We start from the raw sequence: 17,910 nt of genomic DNA on the forward strand, positions 1-17,910 counted from the left end.
CATTCTTGCGCCGAAGTATGACAGCCAGCTCTCCCACCCCTAGCCTCGATCATCACCTTCTCTGCAAACGCAGCCCCACTTGAAACTGTCCGATGCGGGAAGCGGCGAGAGCAAAGGCTCAGAAGCGTCCTCTTCAGCCGAGGCCCTTCCGCTCCAGAGATGGGAACTCGGCCTGGCCCTGAACCGGGTACTGGGCTGACTTTGGCAGACCATCTACACGCCCCCCCCCCCCCCGCGGTTGGCCCCTAGTTCCAGGGGCTTGCCATGCTGCTCCGCCCCTTCGCCTGTCTCTGTCCCCGCCCCCAGTGGCCCAGCGGCCCCGCCCCACGCCGAGGGAGGAAAGAGGGGCGGAGCGAACAAGCCTGCCGCCGCCGCCGCCGCCGAAGCCCCGAGCGAAAGCAGGCAGCCCGGCGCCCAAGCGAGGCAGGCAGGCAAGCAAGCAACTGGGGGCAAGCGGGCGGCCAGCTCGTCTCGCCCCGGCAAGCAGCGGCGACTCGGTGAGTGCGGTGGCGGCGGAGGGAAGGGAAGGGAAGGGGTGGTGGCTCACGGCCGGCCGGCCTGAGCTCTGCCCACTGGCCCAGAGCGGGGCCCGGTCGCCTCCCTTCCTCTCCCGCAGTCAGGCCGAGGGGCCCTGCAGCGTTGCCTTGGCGCGGGGCCCGGTCGGGACGGAGGCATCGCGGAGTTTTCCTCCGGAACAGGCGAGGTCAAGGGGAGGTGTCCCCCTCCGCCCACCCACCCACCCACCCCGGAGAAAGACAGGCAAAAGGCCGGGTGGGTGAAGGGAAAGAGCGGGGAGAAGTCATGACGCCTGGCCGGGAGAGGGACTCTGGAGGAGGGAGAGGCAATGACAGGCTGGAGCCCGGCCGGGGAAGTGGCTGGCCGGCCTGCGTGTGGTTAGCGTGGTGGTGATCTTGACTTGACCCTCTCCTTGGAGGGACAGTGATGGGCAATCGCTGGTGACGAGCAATGGGTTAAAGCAATGAAGAGCCCAGATTTTGGGGGGGTTGGCGAGAAGGGGGTGGAAGAATGATGCCAGGATGGCTCTTCCCCTCCCCGCCACGGTTGTCTTTGAAGGCGCTTAGCAGGTCTTCTCCAGTGAAATGTAGTTGACTGAAGGAGGGAGGATGTTCCAGCAAAACATCTTGCAAACGCACACAGAGCTGCCCAAAGGCGTTGAGGGAACCACTGGCAAACTGAAGAGAACACCTGGGTGTTTGCATATAACCCTCTGGGGTGTGCAGTTATGGAGAATGGATGGCTATGTTCAGTGGTGGGCTTTAAATAATTTAACAACTGGTTCCAGTGGTGGTATTCAAATAATTTAACAACTGGTTGTTTACAAGCACCATTTTAGCAACCGGTTCTGCCGAAGTGGTGCTAACCTGCTGAATCCCACCACTGGCCATGTCCTCTGGTCCTGCTGTGTTGGGAGTTTCACCTTTTTTTGGTGGGTGCAGTGGGAGTTCATGCAGATGAATTTTCAGATCCCAGTCGGCTACTGTTTAAAGTGCTTGGGGCTGATGTGATGGCTGTTATTTGTATTGCTAGCATCAACTTTGTAACATATAACTGCATTTCTTTAAAAGTTGGTATGGTTACTAAAGGGGTTTAAACAGTGGAAACTCACCTTTGTTTGAGGTCTCCTAGTAGGTTATCATCCTGGTTGTGGAACACCTTTAACCTTTTGCCTCCAACATGTACCCTCACAGTTGGTGACCTACTGTTTCTTTAATGCGGTGGTGAGGCATGACCAATCACATTGGAGTCATTAGCATGTAGTACTAGACCTTGCAGTGAAACACTCCCGCCCCCCCCCCCCCGCCCCCTTGGAGCTTTGGTACTTGCTGGTGCCAGCAATGGGGAAGTGAAATACAGGATTTCTCCATAGTTCCCATACAACAGGATATAAGAAGAAGAAACAAGGCGCCAGAGACCCAGTACTTCTCTGTTTGGGGTTGTTATGGATGATAGGGAAATTTTTTGGTAGCCTGGTTTTTCTTCATACTACCTTTGGGTTCACCCTGATGCTGCCACCCTGTTTCTGGATTAAAACAGAGGTAGGTCTTCTTATCCCTTCTCTGGGAGTCACTTCGCTGGGGGTGTATTTCAGTCAAAGGATGCCCATTGGCTTCTTTGGTACTGTTTTTTAGTTGTTTGTCTAGATCACAAGTGTCGAACTCGTGGCTCTCCAGATGTTATGGACTACAGTTTCCACCATCCCCTGCCAGCGTGATGCTGGCAGGGGATGATGGGCACTGTAGTCCATAACATCTGGAGGGCCACGAGTTTGACACCTGTGGTCTAGATAAAAGTCTTCTTCTGCTAGTACTGGTTTCCATTAATAATGACTGTTCCTGGCAATCCTGACACAGTCCTTCTCAAAGTTTGTAGGAAGTTTGTGCTTGAACTCTGCAGTGGAGAATGCATAGCCTCAGAAGTCAAATATATAGAATCTCAGTAAAATTGTGTTTTTAATAGATGAGTTACACAGAGTGGCCCAGCCATGGATGTGTGATACCTTGTGCTGTTGATACAGGTGCCACCCACAACACATTTATGACTGTAGCCTCTTACTCTTCAATGAGAGAAGTGCAGCATTCAGGAATCATTGGGGCCTAGACATCAGGAATGTTGGTTGCTGGTTTCGTTACAGCCTTAATAGTGTTCAGTAGGTGTACTTTCTGAGGTGACCTTATCTGACTGGTTTAGACACGGAACTGCAGTCCTTGCATTATAACTACAGTGACTAGAAAGCCCCCTTGCCTCAGTAGCCAGGCATCACTATATGAGGAAAGTTCATCATTGGATCTGATTAGGGTAAATAAAAATGAGCCACATTGAATCAAAGAGAGCCAGTTCTGTGGCTTCTGGGTAGCTCATTATTTCAGCAGAGGAGTTAGGGTTGCTTCTTCATAGTACTTGAAACTTGAAGGCGAGCATGTCGTGGGCAACTTGAGGCAACTTGCTTTTAATATGCATCGTGAAGTTTTGAAGGAGCTAGTGGCTGCGGAAGTTGGTAGAGCTATCAAATTATCAAACAGGTGTTACTAGTACATGCTACTCTTGTGGTGCGTTATTCTTGGTGGCATCACTGAGTGGGCTTTTGAGGGGAAAGGTGGCTGCTGTCATTCATGCAGTTGTCTGTAACACTTCCTGTTTTGAAAGAGCATCTTACATTTCCTTTTTACAAATATTGTTACTATTAGCAATTTGTCTCTAGGGTGGCGGTGGTGGTGGGGGGGTGGGGTGGGTGAAGGAAAGGAGTTGAGTGTCATGTTGATTCCACTTCATGCTAGCTTTCTATTTTAATGTGACCGAGGCAAGTGATTCTGTTCTGTATATGTCACTTCTTTCCTGACCAGTTCCCCCATGTCATCAAACCTGCGTGTATTTAAAGAGTTCTATGTGATTAAAATATCATTTGTGTGAATCTTCAGGTTATCCTAGATAACTTAAATTTGGCATTGGCTTGGTATATATCATGTTTCATTTCTGAAACCTCAAGGTTCCCACATATATTGGGAAAGAGCTACTTTATACTATCTCTGTGACTGTAAAACTTTCAAAATAGTTGTCTCGCTACATTAGCAATCCCTGGGGTGGTGTTCATGGGTTATTAGCTGTTTATTTGCTAAAAGGAATGTAGTACGCTTCCATATTCAGTAAAGACATATGAAATCAGGGCAGCATCTATATGGATGACAAACTGGTGTGAACTATTAAGTAAAATTTCATTAGTTGGCAGCAGCTCTTGCTAACAGCAATATTGTGAAATATAAATTTTAAACATAAATATCTTCTTAAGAGTACTTTTGTTTCAAATGCAGATGTGGAATTTGAATTTGAATGAATTGGAACCGTCTTACCCCATTTGTCCCTACACGGCCTTTGCGTTCGGCAGAGGCCAATTTGTTTGTGGTCCTTAGCCCCTCGATGATGCAGCTGGCCTCCACTCGGGCCAGGGCCTTTACGGCCCTGGCCCCTACCTGGTGGAACACTCTACTGCCAGCTGTCCGGGCCCTGCGGAATCTCAGTGAGTTCCGCAGGGCCTGTAAGATCAAGTTGTTCCACCGGGCTCTTTTTTGGGGGGGGCGCTGATGTGTGCCCCCTCCTTTTGTTTTTCTTCTGTTCTTCTTTACCTCCTGGGCCCCTTAACATCTATGGGGCCCCCACTCCCTTTCCTTTTCTGGGAGGGTTTTTATGAAGATTTTAACGCTGGACGCCAATATTTTTGTGTGGTACGCAGTTTTCATGGGGTTTTTAATGTTATGCTTAGTGGAGCCTGTATTATGTCTGATTGTGTTTGTTGTATGCTCCATTAGTGTTGTTTCAACTTATGCTGTGCACCGCCCAGAGCACTTTGGGGGAGGGGTGGTATATAAAATTGATGATAAATATATAATGTTGAAATGACATGGAATTTAGTAATTGCTCCGATTGTGTAGAATTTTACTATTTGTTTTAAACAATTTGTTATATTGGTGTGATAATGTTTGTTATGAAATATGCAGGGTTTGTGCTGAAGGATTTTGTACACCTCAAAACAAGGTTTAAAATAAGATCCAATAGCTGGGTTTTCATTTCCATTTCTGCTACAGTGCTGTGCGTCCTCCATGAAAAGTAATTTTTTTTACTCGTGGAGGTCATGCTGGAGCAGCATTGAACCGGGCACAAGAATCTACAACTAAAAGAAGAAATCAGTAAATTCTCTGCATTTTGACTACATGCAAAGAATTATTTGGATCTGGGCTATTATGCAGTAAAACATCTACTTGGAATATTTCCTGTTTAAATTGTTGAAGGAATAGATGTTCGTGCAAAAATGCAACTGTTATGTGCAACTGCATTTCTTTTAAAGAGACATATATGGAAAAAGGAGCTGAGTGGATTTTGCCCCTGAGTTTTCATGGCAGCAGACATAGAAAACTTGACTTCTCCAAAGTAATAAATGTCACTGCCCTGTGGAAATATTTTGTGTTAGGGAACTTTGCAGCTTGCATGTCCTGTTGAAAGTTTCAAGCCTTCTTTCTTGCATCTAATGAACAGATTATGACATTTAGCTATATGAACCAACAATATTACATGTTTAGTAAGAATGTAAGGTGGAGCTGAGCTGAAACAGGAAGTCCTGTGTTCTATTTTCATACAGGATATTTTCATCAAAGCTTGATGTTTCAGCAGAACAGCTCTTATTGCTTCAATCATGCAGATCATGCAGGAACAAAGAACTTTTTTCCTTTAGCTATACTGAATGTAATAAATATGTGATACATGAATTCCTCCTCTCCTGTAACATTTGGTTTAACCAAGTGGTTAATGTTACTAAGGATATTGTAGTGGGCCCATGTAGTGATCAGAAAGTAAATGTTATGGGTAAATCAGGCACGCAATGATCACATTTTGGGTAGAATTTGCTCCTGGATTGCCTGAGCAAGTTTTGATAATTGGTTGATTGTGAAACTGATGCACACTTTAACATAAAAGCGTAATGAAAATTCGTATGGTTTACGCCTACTGTATATATCTTGTACACATACATTTGGGAATGAATTTTATTTTTTTATTTTTTATTTATTTATTTTATTTTATTTGATATACCGCCCCATCCCCAGAGGGCTCTGGGCGGTGTACAACATAAAAACGGTATACATAAAATAATTAGAATATAGTTATCGTAAATATCATTTAAAAACAGCGAATATTTCCTAACCTAGGCATCCCACGAAAGCCAGTGCTTAACCATAAACTAAATCCCTCCCAGGAAAAGAGGAGAGAGGTGTCCGGATGAATATATCATTTTGAACATCCATACTTTGTATACGCTGCAAGAAATGAGTCTATCATTGTAAATATTCTCTGCAATAATTGTAAATATATTTGTATTATGTATATATTTGTTGTCTTATTTGGGCAGCCCAATCCAGAGCCATGGAGCAGTCATGGATGGCACCCTGCTGCCTCCAGAGAGCTTTTTAGTGGTGTGGGGAGGTGAAAAACAAAAAATCCCTCCCTGTCGCTAGAAAGCCCTCCATTGGTCTCAGTGGAATTACGCCACCCAGAATACACTGGCACAGCCCTGCTTGACCTCCAGACGTCTCCCTCCCTGAATTGGACCTTTAGCATGTTTATTTAGAAACAAGTTCCACTCAGTGGAACTTGCTCCCTGGTAAGAATGTTCTGCACATGGATCCTGGCCTTGGAGCTGAGTTTCGTGCAGTGTGTTTTGTGTTCCAGTACTCCTTTCAAACAGTTGTATAAAGACTATTGGAATAATTCACAATTGAAACCACACAGTGAGCAAGCGTGTGCTCTGATGTGCCAACAGCTATAGATTTCATGCCCCTCCCACACATTGGAGGGCATTGTTGGCATCAAGAGGAATTTAGTTCAGCAGCTATAGAATGTGAACAAAAAAAAATCTTTGTAGGCTTGAGCTTTTAGAAATCTATTCTGGAGCAGAATTACTTATTTTATGTGATCAGTTTTGTGCTTATAGAAACTTAGCTTGGGCCCATATTGTTGCCCCATGTGATGGGTATGTTTGCAAGTCATATATACATGTGCTTGCAGCAAAATACCTGAAATATGGCATGCATTTTGTGGTTGAAGTTTACTATTTGTGGTAAATTTCCTGAGGATTTATACTGGAAGCAAAGTGAAGCATGACACTCCTGAAGCATGACACTTCCTAGCATGTAAAATGTATAAAGAATGGATTAAAATACATCAAAGAGTTTAGTGACACCTTTTAAAGACTAATGAATTTATTGTGGCATAAACTTTCATAAGCCAGAGGCACAAGTGTTTGTCAGACATAATAGTACACACTTGTGATAATCCAACACTAATTTGATTTCACTGGGAGATGACTAATGAGGTAGTAAATCTCCAGATCAGAATTTTCAGAAACAAAGAATGCTTCAGAGCTCTCTGATGGATCATCTGTAAACTACTATGATTTGTGGTATGTCCTCTAGCATTGGTGACCCTAAACATCCTTGGGTTCTATGAAATGATGAGGATGTGAAATAGAGGATTCTCTCTTAAAACAAGGAGCATCTGGCAGTCCTAGCTTGAAAGAATCTACGTGATTACATAGCATACCACTGTAGTGGTACACCTAAGGTGGTTTTCATAATTCCTGTAATGAATACTACTGCATTCACAGCAGCATCCCTAAAATGGATGATATAATTTTGGCCTTTATTGATATCTATCTATATGTATGTACATACACACCTGGTACCTTTGTCCTGGGCTTTGTAGCATGCTTGCATGGGTGTTTAAAGAAATTTGCATGTTATCCTCAGGAAGAGGTGGTATAACACCAGTGAACTTACTGCAACTATCTTCTGTATCTGTTGTGGAGCTGGCCTTATTGATGAAATACTCTGTTTGTTGGCCATTTTAACCAAATCTTTGGTATTTCTGAATAGATTTTTGCTTGTGCTAGAGGGAAAAAAAGGTAGGTGGCTGTTTCTAGCTTTGAATTTCTTTCAGTATTAAGGTGGATAGCAGTTCTGACTTCATTCAAGTCACTGGATTATGACCAATGGCTGATAAGTACAGATTAGAGTTGGTGGTGTTAGGGAATCTTGGCATACATTTATGCATCAGTTTAGAAACATATCTGAAGGTGTACAAGGAGGTTACCTAGTAGTAGATTTATGCTTATCTGGTATTATATAGGAGAACAAAAGTACAAGTACTGTGTATACTTGGTTGAAGCCAAATCCAGATGCTGCTGTTGGAGGAGAGTGCAGCAGATGGACTGTTGATAGAAGTTGAGACTTCAGAAGGTATTATTCCCTAAGTTTCAGATCATTTCATTGGTTGCCAGTTTGCTTCTGCATTCAGTTCTAGGTGCCGGTGCCAGTCTTGCAAGACCCACATGCTCCCATAATGCAGCTGTCATCAGCAGGTCAGAGATTGTCAGTTGCTCCTTCACTCAGGCTAGTAAGGACTAGCTTGGACACTCTCTGTAATTGTTCCCGTTTTATGAAATTGTGTCCCCAACAATGTGAGGATTCAAAATAGGCTCCTGATATTATCCCACAATGGATAGTCTTGTTTGCCTAATAGATAGGCAGGAAACCATCAGTTTCTGTTGTTTCTTTTTTCTTTTGAAAATTGCCCAAATGTACTTCTTTAACAAAGTCTTTGGATTTCCGAAGTCCCTATAAATTTCTAACTAAATTGAAACTAGACCTATACATCTCCCTTGTGTAGCATGGCAGGTGACTGTAAGATAAAGGGACACCCCCCCCCCCCGCATACACACACATTATCTGGATATGCCCTAGCAGCTGAGAACTATTTGTATTGACTGTCAAAGTATCATAGCAGTGCTTTAATTTAGGTTAAAATCATAATAATGTTTGAGATGAGCTTCTCTGCATGACTTCCTCTTCTTTTGGGCAGGGGGAGGGAGATTCCTCTTGCATAAATTTTCACGGAAAATCAGAGTTTAATCAGCTTTCTACAGTGACTAGGTAACATAGCAAAAGCAATAATTTTATGTTTCATTTAGTGTAAAAAGTGTTCAGTAGCGCATACAATTCCAAGTGACCATTTATTGCACAATATGTACTGTGTACCAATCTCCATAACATCCCACTACATTGGTTGCTAGGCAAACATAATTTTGTGTGTAAAACGTTTTCAAGCATTAAACAGAAGCCTTAGCAGCAAGTGTTAATTTGTGTTGAGTTTCATTTTTGTACGTTTTTACTATGTGAAGTGTGGATACAGAACTAGGCCCTGTCCCACATTGGCAATACTTAGGACTAACTCTGAGTGTGGTCTTTGGAGGACAACTGGATTGTGGAGTTAAGGAGGAGGGGGAGGGAATGAAGATAATCAAGAAAGCAAGTAGTATAATGTTGGCTGATGTGAAAGGCCAATAAAGGTTTCAAAAAAAGGGGAAGAAGCAACGTCATATGCTGAATAATTGTACCCAGGAAACAAATGCATGCAATAGTCCATTTCTGCCCATTCAGTTGAACCTTTTCCATTCTTACTCATTTCCTTGATGTAAAACATGATGTATTTTTTCCACAGAATATTAAGAGTGGGTAAGCTTGCAACCTGTATTATGAGGAAGTAGCTTGTGCTGAGTCTATCCAGTATCTCTTCTTTCTTAGTGTGCCTGGCATCCTGGTGATGCATGAAACTCGGTAATGATTGTTTCCGCTGTTAGCTGACACTGCCTGTGCCTGTTCATTATGCACATCCACAGGAATCTTATGATCACTTCAAACAGACTGAAAGAAACCTTGCCATGCAGCCATGAGATCTGTGGCCATATTGTTATGTAGAAGGTTGAAATGAAGACTGTTGAGTTGCATTATTTTAATTTTCCTTTATTGACTTAAATCCAGCGGAGGACTTTTGAGGCCAGAAGGGAATGACTTTTGCCAATTTCCCATTTCTGTTACAGATACCCATCTCCCTCTTCATGCTGTTTTGGGGGGGTCAGTGTTGCCTATGAGCAGTATTTTGGACTGCATTAGGATGGGAAGGGTGAGAGAATCATGCTCCGCTGATGAAAATCCTGTTGATCATACGTTTCTGGTGAATCTGAACTGGGGGGCTTTTATTCAGGTTACTATGAAGATGTTTCCTTATTTGAATTCTGTTTTGATATTATTGGAACTTCAAATGATCATAAAGGAAAACAGGAAATACTGCATAGGCAAGTTTACTCCTTTTGTTGACCCTTCCTTGCATTATTTAAGCATCTATTCTGAAATTATGTGACACCTTTCCCCTTCATTCCTCAGTTTTAGCTCTAGGAAATTTCACTGCAGTGATGTTTGAAAAAGGAGTCTCTTGTGGATGGCACGCTGGCCATTGTGGTGCATGCCCTGGTTATGTAACATCTAATATTTAGGTTGGATTACTGCAGTATATGCTACGTGAGGCTACCCTTCACAAGATTTGGAAACTTTGATGGTGCAGAATGCTTCCATCAAGAAGTTGACTGGAATGAAGTGGTGGGATTCAGCAGGTTCGCACCACTTCGGCTGTTGTTAAACCGGTTGTTAAAATGGTGCTTGTAAACAACCAGTTGTTAAATTATTCGAATCTCACCACTGGAACCTGTTGTTAAATTATTTGAATCCCACCTTCTGGAATGGGTCATAGGAACCATATCTCTCCATTCTTGGCTCATCGATGCAAGCTCTCAATCTGTTTCCAGGCACAATTCTAGGTGCTGAAAAAGCACCCAAGGGATAAAAGAATTTAGCAATTGATAAAACTTCTACAACATTATTTATGTTAACAGTGAGAGAGATGGAAACAAAGCTAAATATGTGAAGCATAAGAACTTTGAATTTGCCAACAAACCAGGAAGTGACTGGAATATAGATTAAGAAAAGAACAGGAAAAGAACATTATTTTGACAATACAAGAAGGGGACAATAACTTGATGGACAGTGGTTCAATACAGTAAAGTGTCATGGTCTGTCTGGTGACTGACCAGGGCAACAAGCAGGGTAAGCATAGTCCCAAGAATAGTCAGACCATCTAGGTCAAAAACACAAGCAAGCAGAATCCAAACAGAATCCAAAAGAGTAGTCCAGGAAACAGTCTAAGGGTCAGGGTTAGTCTAAGGGTCAAGGTCTGAAACAAGGTAACCAAGCGAGGGTTGCAGATACAGGAGCAGGTCTGGAGCAGAGCAACAGTGAGACCAGTAACACACTTTGCTTCTGCAGAGAAGCAGCTGCTAGCCTTTGTTCTTTTATTCTTTGCTGGGGCAGGTGACTGTAATCAGTTGAGTAGCTGGCAGATCCCGAGGCTGACTTACAGCCACTGAGCAGCCAGTCTAGCAGATCTCCTGCTCTCTACTAACTCCGAGTTCAGTTGCCAGGGCCGCTGTTCCAGTGGAGGGGGGAGAGACTAGAGCAGGGGTCTGCAACCTGCGGCTCTCCAGATGTTCATGAACTTCAATTCCCATCAGCCCCTGTCAGCATGGCCAATTGGCCATGCTGGCAGGGGATGATGGGAATTGTAGTTCCTGAACATCTGGAGAGCCGCAAGTTGCAGACCCCTGGACTAGGGGGTTGCATGTTCTGGTGCTGGTGGAAACCTCAGAGCAGGTTCAGGATCTTTGCTGGTTAAGTGCATGGTCTTCAACACTGTCTGACAGTTCCAGGTCTGTTTGTGGCTCAGGCCCAGAAAGTCAGTCCTCCGTTGGCAGAGCTGTGGGGCTTGCCCCATCCTCACTGTTGGCCGGCTCCTCCTCCTTGTCACTCTCATGTGGGCCTTGTTGTCGCTGCTGTTGGTTTCAGCAGGGCATGTGGGACAGACCATGACAATAAGTATTTTTCAACAGACATCAGAAAGTTCAGTGGCATCCTGGGAAAGGGCCCTGGCACAAAACTTTGGAACTGCCTCACCAGGAAGACTCATGTGTCTCCTTCTGTTGTCATCTTCTATTTTTGGGTAAAGACCCTTGCAGGGAGGATCCAGCAGTGCCAATATAGGATCCAATCTATAATTATTTGTTGCTAAACTTTTTTTTTGAATAAGTAAAAATACTGTGCACTGAAAAAATTGTTTCAAATCCCAAACAAATTAAATCCCAAACAAATTTGTGAAGATAAAGGAGGCAGATATATAGCAGTGGAAATAACATTAAATGAAGTGAGAACCTTAGTTATCGGAATATATGCACCTAATGAAAGGAAATCTAAGTTCTACAAGGAAATGCAAAATATAACATCTCAATATATGAATGAAAATATAATTATAATGGGGGATTTTAATGGAATTGTTAACAACAAATTAGATAGGAAAGGTAAAGCTACAACAACTAGTAGATTGCTGCCCAAAACTTTTTTTGAAATGATAGAAACCCTAAAAATAAAAGATATTTGGAGAGAAAAATGTCAAAATTCCCAAGGCTATACTTACTATTCGAATAGATATTTCAGCCACACAAGAATAGACATGGTATGGGCCTCTAGTCGACTTACAGCGCTTACACACACAAAAAAATACCCTACCAAGATATTTATCGGATCATAACCCCATTTGCTGGACCATACAAGGAAAACTAATTAAAAGGCGAAACTATACAATAAAAAATTGGATGTTACAAAAAAAGGATTTAACTGAAAAAATGGAAAAACATATCAAGGAGTTTTTTCAATTAAATGAAGGCTCAATTCAAAATGAAAATACCATATGGGATACAAGCAAAGCCTATGTAAGAGGTCTCTTTCTTGAACAAGAACTGATAATTAAAAAACAAAACAAAGCAAAAGAAAGAGAATTAATAAAAGACTTAAAAGATCTGGAACTAAAATTAACTAAGAAGCCAAATAGTAAAAAAATCTTGAGGAAAATAACAATCACTAAACAGGAATTGGATAAGAAAAACCAAGATGATATGGAGAGAAAAATGAAGTTCCTAAAACAAAAAGATTTTGAGGGAGCGAATAAACCAGGTAAATGGTTAGCATGGAAATTAAGAAAAGAAAAAGAAAAAAGAATTATATTAGGAATTAAAAAAGACGACAAGATCATTACGGAACAGGAAAATATAGAAAAAACTCTTGTAGAATATTATTCCAACTTATACAAAGAAGACTGTACACAAAAGGATGAAATAAAGAAATATCTGGTTGATTATAAAAACGATCCAATCAGTAATGATACACTAGAACAATTAAATAGAGAGATAACGATAGAAGAAATAGAAAGGGTTATAAACTCAATGGACATAAATAAAGTCCCAGGACCAGACGGGATCCCCGTTAAATACTACAAATCCATGAAAAATACTTTACTCCCAAATTTGGCCAAAATATTTAACGGGGTCCTTGAAGGTAAAGGAATACCAAACTCATGGGAAGAATCCTACATTTCCTTGATCCCAAAAAAACAACAAAAAATATTGGAAGCCAAAGACTACAGACCCATATCACTTCTTAATAACGACTATAAAATTTTTACTAAAATACTGGCTAATAGATTAAAAGAAAATTTTACAGAGAAATTTATAGGGGAAGACCAAGTAGGATTTATGACAGGTAGAAATGGGAAGGACAACATCAGAACGGTGCTAGATATGATCGAATATCTAGATAATAAACCAGGAAAAAAAGCAGCCCTAGTATTTTTAGATGCCACCAAAGCTTTCAACAACGTGAATTGGAAATTTTTGAACCAAACATTAGAAATAATTGGCTTTAAAGGAAAAATAAAAGAAGCAATAGAAGCTATTTACAAAAAGCAAGAGGCATCCATTATAATTAACGGAAATACAACACCAAAGTTTCAAATTAACAAAGGAACCAGGCAAGGGTGCCCCCTATCTCCCCTACTGTTTATAATCTATCTAGAAATCTTAGGGAAAAAAATTAATCAAGATAAGGAATGGAACGGTATAAAAGTTAAAAATTACAGCTACAAATACAAGTCCTTTGCCGACGATATAGTTCTGTTTATAGAAGACCCACTAAACAATATTGAGGAAATAATAAATAAATTGAAGGAATTTGGAAAAGTTTCAGGACTAAAAATCAATGAAGAAAAAACTAAAATAATAGCAAAAAACTTAACATCGAAGGAAAAAGAAGAACTACAAAAAATTTCAGGGTTCCAAGTGGAAAAGAAGGTTAAATACTTAGGGATTATGATAGGAGAGAAAAACTATACACTATTTGAAAATAATTACAACAAAATATGGGAAAATATTAATAAAGACTTGGAAAGATGGAAGAACTTAACATTATCCTTTCTGGGAAGGATAGCAGTTATAAAACAGAACATTATCCCCAAACTGATGTACTTATTTCAAAATATCCCAGTTATGATTACATCCAAAACATTAGAAAAATGGAAACAAATAATCACTAAATTTATATGGCAAGGCAAAAGAGCGAGAATAAAATACACTACCATGATAGATGAAAGAGAGAGGGGAGGACTAAGGGTTCCAGATTTGCAACTCTATTACGAAACAAATATACTGGTATGGGCAATAGAGTGGATAACTGTAAAAAATCGTAAAATGTTACAGCTGGAGGGATACGACCTACCAAGAGGTTGGCATGATTATATATGGGCCAACGACGAAAATAAAAAACAAAGAAAAATATTCCAAAATCACAAAATTAGATTCCCTATATACAAAATATGGACAAAATATAAAAGATTACTGTACAATAACATTCCTGGGTGGCTATCAAGAGCAGAAGCCTTAAAAATACAAGAATTTAACGAAGACTGGAATTGGCCCATTTATTCGGAAATTGTAAGAAAAACAGCAGTAGGTTACGAACTAAAAAATAGAAGAGATCTTGAATAAGGGTAAACCATGCCAATGGTTTACATACCAACAGCTAACGGAATCATTCAGAAAAGATCTGAAAGAGTTTGGGTTCTAAAACAAACCCAATGAATTAGACATTATAATAACAACCACAAGTAAAAAAAAGATAAGTAAAATATATAAGTTACTTCTGGAAATGAGAACAGAACAAGAAGTGGTAAAGAAGGAGATGATAAGTTGGGCCAGAGATATAGGAAAAAATATTTCACTATCTGATTGGGACAAAATTTGGAAAAAGAATAACAAATTTACTCTGTCTATGAATATGAAAGAAAATTTTGTCAAATTATTCAACAGATGGTATTTAACACCATGTCGTTTAGCCAAAATAGACAAAAAAACGGATGATAAATGCTGGAGATGCAGAAAAGACAGAGGAACATTTATCCACATGTGGTGGTCTTGTGAGAAGATAAAAATTTATTGGGAGAAAATTGTAGCGGTAATGAATAAAATATTAAAAACAAAAGTTCAATTTGAACCAGAAATTCTCTTGTTGGGATTGACTGAAGACAAAATAATTAAACAAAACGAAACCCTCTTCCTTTATATGACTACAACAGCAAGAATCCAAATTGCGAAACATTGGAAAGACAAAGAAGTACCGACTCTACAACAATGGGAGAACAAACTAGTGGAAACCATGGAACTGGATCGGCTAACATGGAAACTAAAAGAAAATCCTGAGAAACACGAAACTGTCTGGAAACCATACCTGGATTATTTTAATTGATAAATGTAGTTAAAGAGTTAAAAAAAACGATTATTAGCTTAAGCAAAACCTTGAGTGGAAAGTAACCTACTCAAAGCAATAAGAGTTTATACATAAGAATTGATTTAGTCAGTAGGGAACTACATACGGGTTAAGTTATGGGGGGTGAAACTAAATAAAAGAAAGAAAAATAGCAAGGTTTTTGCTATAAGATTGTAAGTTTTAATTTTATTATCCTGATGCAACTGTAAATAAGCCATCGTATAAAGCATGTATGTGGTTTGTTTACAATATGCAATTATTGATTGTTTTAAAAGCTGAATGGAGTCTGATATTAGACTCATCTAATGTTATTAAAATTGAAACCTTAATAAAAATATATTTTAAAAAAATCATCTAACATTTAAGTGGTTCTTTAAACTTCTAATTATGCTTTCAGTTTTTTCGCTTCATGGGAATTATTCCCAATTACTTTCAGTTTTTACATGAAGTCTGGTGTATGGTTCCTGTTTTGCACCAATTTGGACCAGTCTGTTGACATAAAAATTGATGTTGCCTATACAAAGGAAGAGTACATCACTGTGGCCCAAGATACTGTGGTATCTTGTTATTGAGATGTTATCAGTTGCTTTGAGGTTTTAAATTTTAAATTAGGAAACAGAAGCAAAGGCCTTTATTTGCTTTTCCTACACTTTTTAAGGGACTCGCATTGTCCCCTTGTCATTGTTTTGATAATGTATCACCATTGGAAAGCAGAGGTTCTGTGATTGGCCTTTGCATCACTCTATCCTCTGTTGACTTGGAGGATTGAGATAAATGGTATCTAAATTGGATTAACTTCACAAAATTATCTGGGAATTTCAACTGTGTTCATAGATATGGTGTCTGAATGCACAGATTGCATGCTGTATTCCTTCGCCATTGGCCCCTTGGCATTTCTTAATAAGCAGGTTTTTAATTCACTTTGCAGACATCTCAGCTCAATATATTTTCACTCGGTACTTTGTGTGTTATCACAGCTGTGTTAATATGCTAATTTCAAGTATTCTTCTTGAAGCGTGTGACAAGATGACATCTTTAGCCAGGTGCCTCATTGAGGTTTCAAGCATTATTATCTCACCGTGTCAATATTGTCTTGAAGCTAATAATTTGTATATGCAACCCTATATTATCCAAGGTGTGTGTTACCCAAGTTTCATGCTTCTGAAAATGATATGCATAGGAAAAAATGAGTCTAATATGTATAACTTGCTGATGTAATGGGGAATTGGAGGCCTACGTAGTCACAGCTTAGAATTTCTTTCTGCTTAACAACATTATGGCAGATCAAGACTAGTAGAGTTCTGTGAGTTGAAAACATTTCTTTGCTATGTGATTGTAACCTTCAGAGAAAAGTGGGTTCCCTGAAGTGTCCATAAATCATATGCTGGATTGTTTATTACATTGGTATGTCTAATCTTCTGTATTGTTCTGGCAGATTATGCCTACTCAGATGCTGAAACTAGTTCATTAGTATGAAACCTGTGTGGTTTACATATTGGGAATTTAATGAGAAATTTAATGAGAAGGTTGGAGGCATGAGATTCTTCCACTGCAGCTCAAAATAGTTCTTAATTTGGATCTGATTTTTTAGCTGTATTAATGTTCCATCAGGCAGGTCTCTAGGAAGAGGGCCTAATGTGTTTTTGCAACTCTGTCAAGGGGGAAGCTTGTTTCGGTATTTTTTAAACTGCGCAATAAAAAAACTCCCAGCTACTTGACAAAGATCACTCCAGGAGTGGAAAGCATTGGCTTGTAACATGTCAGAGTTTCAGGAATAGAATAACCCAACACAAAAGGTGTAGACCTTTTGCTAAACTTTGGATCTGAAGGCATTGTGTAAGTTTCATTCATGTGAGAGACTGGACCATGTGAAATGTGAGAATGGAGTCTTTAGGAATGTGTATTGATAGTGGTAGAGAAGAACAAACCGTGGTGGCTTTGCAATGTCTGATAGCAAAACTAGGCCAACTAGAAGTTTCATTAATCCTACATAGGAATATTTCCTGTTTGCTGATTTTTGTGGAAGGTGGTGAAGTAGAAGTGGCTGTTATCCTGTAATTATTAAATCAGCTTTCAGTAGGAGTGGAAATAAGTGGTGGTTCCCAGGTTTCTCTTCATGTAGATCTGGAATTTTGGAGAGTAGTTGATTAAAGTGAGGATTCTCGAACAGTGGCATTATAACTGATAAGAATGAAATAGCAGCGGTCACGTGGTAGATAGGTTTCTGTTTCCACCCTAAGAATCAGTAGTGTTTCTGCAGGATCAAAAGACATTAATGACAACTCAAATTGTACTTTTCTGCCATCACTTTTATCCAGTGTATCCAATATTTTTAGCATGGGACATGATCTAGTTGGGCAAAGGTAAGGTTTTTTCCCCTCCTATACTAGTGTAACTAAGGTCTGATTCACATGAGCATGGATGTTGCCTGAATACAGCAATTTATTGTCACATTAATCTGACTTGTAGCAGAATGTGTGTTCTGTCTCAAAGTATTATGCTCTCATGGTAAGAGATGGTATGTAAAGTTCCTCATAAATCTGGATCTATTCTGACTGTTGCATGTGGAAATCATTACTTGATGTTAGTAATAAAGTGATGGACACAGATGTGTTAACTTGCACTTATCTTCCCATTCTAACAAGCAGTACATAAGGGACACATTTTGGATTGCTGTAAAATTTCCTACATTCCAGTCACTTGGTAGCTCATCTTTTTTGATGGTATATAACTAAAACTTTGAATAAAGTAACCATTTATGTTAAATCAGGTTGCTTAACATCTACACATATATGTATTCCTTATGTAAATA

The 17,910-nt window shown here is 40.1% G+C and overlaps 1 protein-coding gene across 2 annotated transcripts in view; it reads left to right on the top strand.

The window, feature by feature from the left end:
• Positions 1-329: 329 nt before the first annotated feature.
• Positions 330-17,910, top strand: part of RAP1A (RAP1A, member of RAS oncogene family) — a 101,547-nt gene continuing 83,966 nt past the window's right edge. For both annotated transcript variants that reach the window (XM_048497372.1, XM_048497374.1), the window contains exon 1: positions 330-497. The gene's annotated coding sequence lies outside the window, so the exon portion shown is untranslated. The remainder of the gene's footprint in view (positions 498-17,910) is intronic.

The sequence above is a fragment of the Sphaerodactylus townsendi genome, linkage group LG05 (genome assembly GCF_021028975.2).
Source record: "Sphaerodactylus townsendi isolate TG3544 linkage group LG05, MPM_Stown_v2.3, whole genome shotgun sequence".
In the NCBI taxonomy this organism is placed as follows: domain Eukaryota; kingdom Metazoa; phylum Chordata; class Lepidosauria; order Squamata; family Sphaerodactylidae; genus Sphaerodactylus; species Sphaerodactylus townsendi.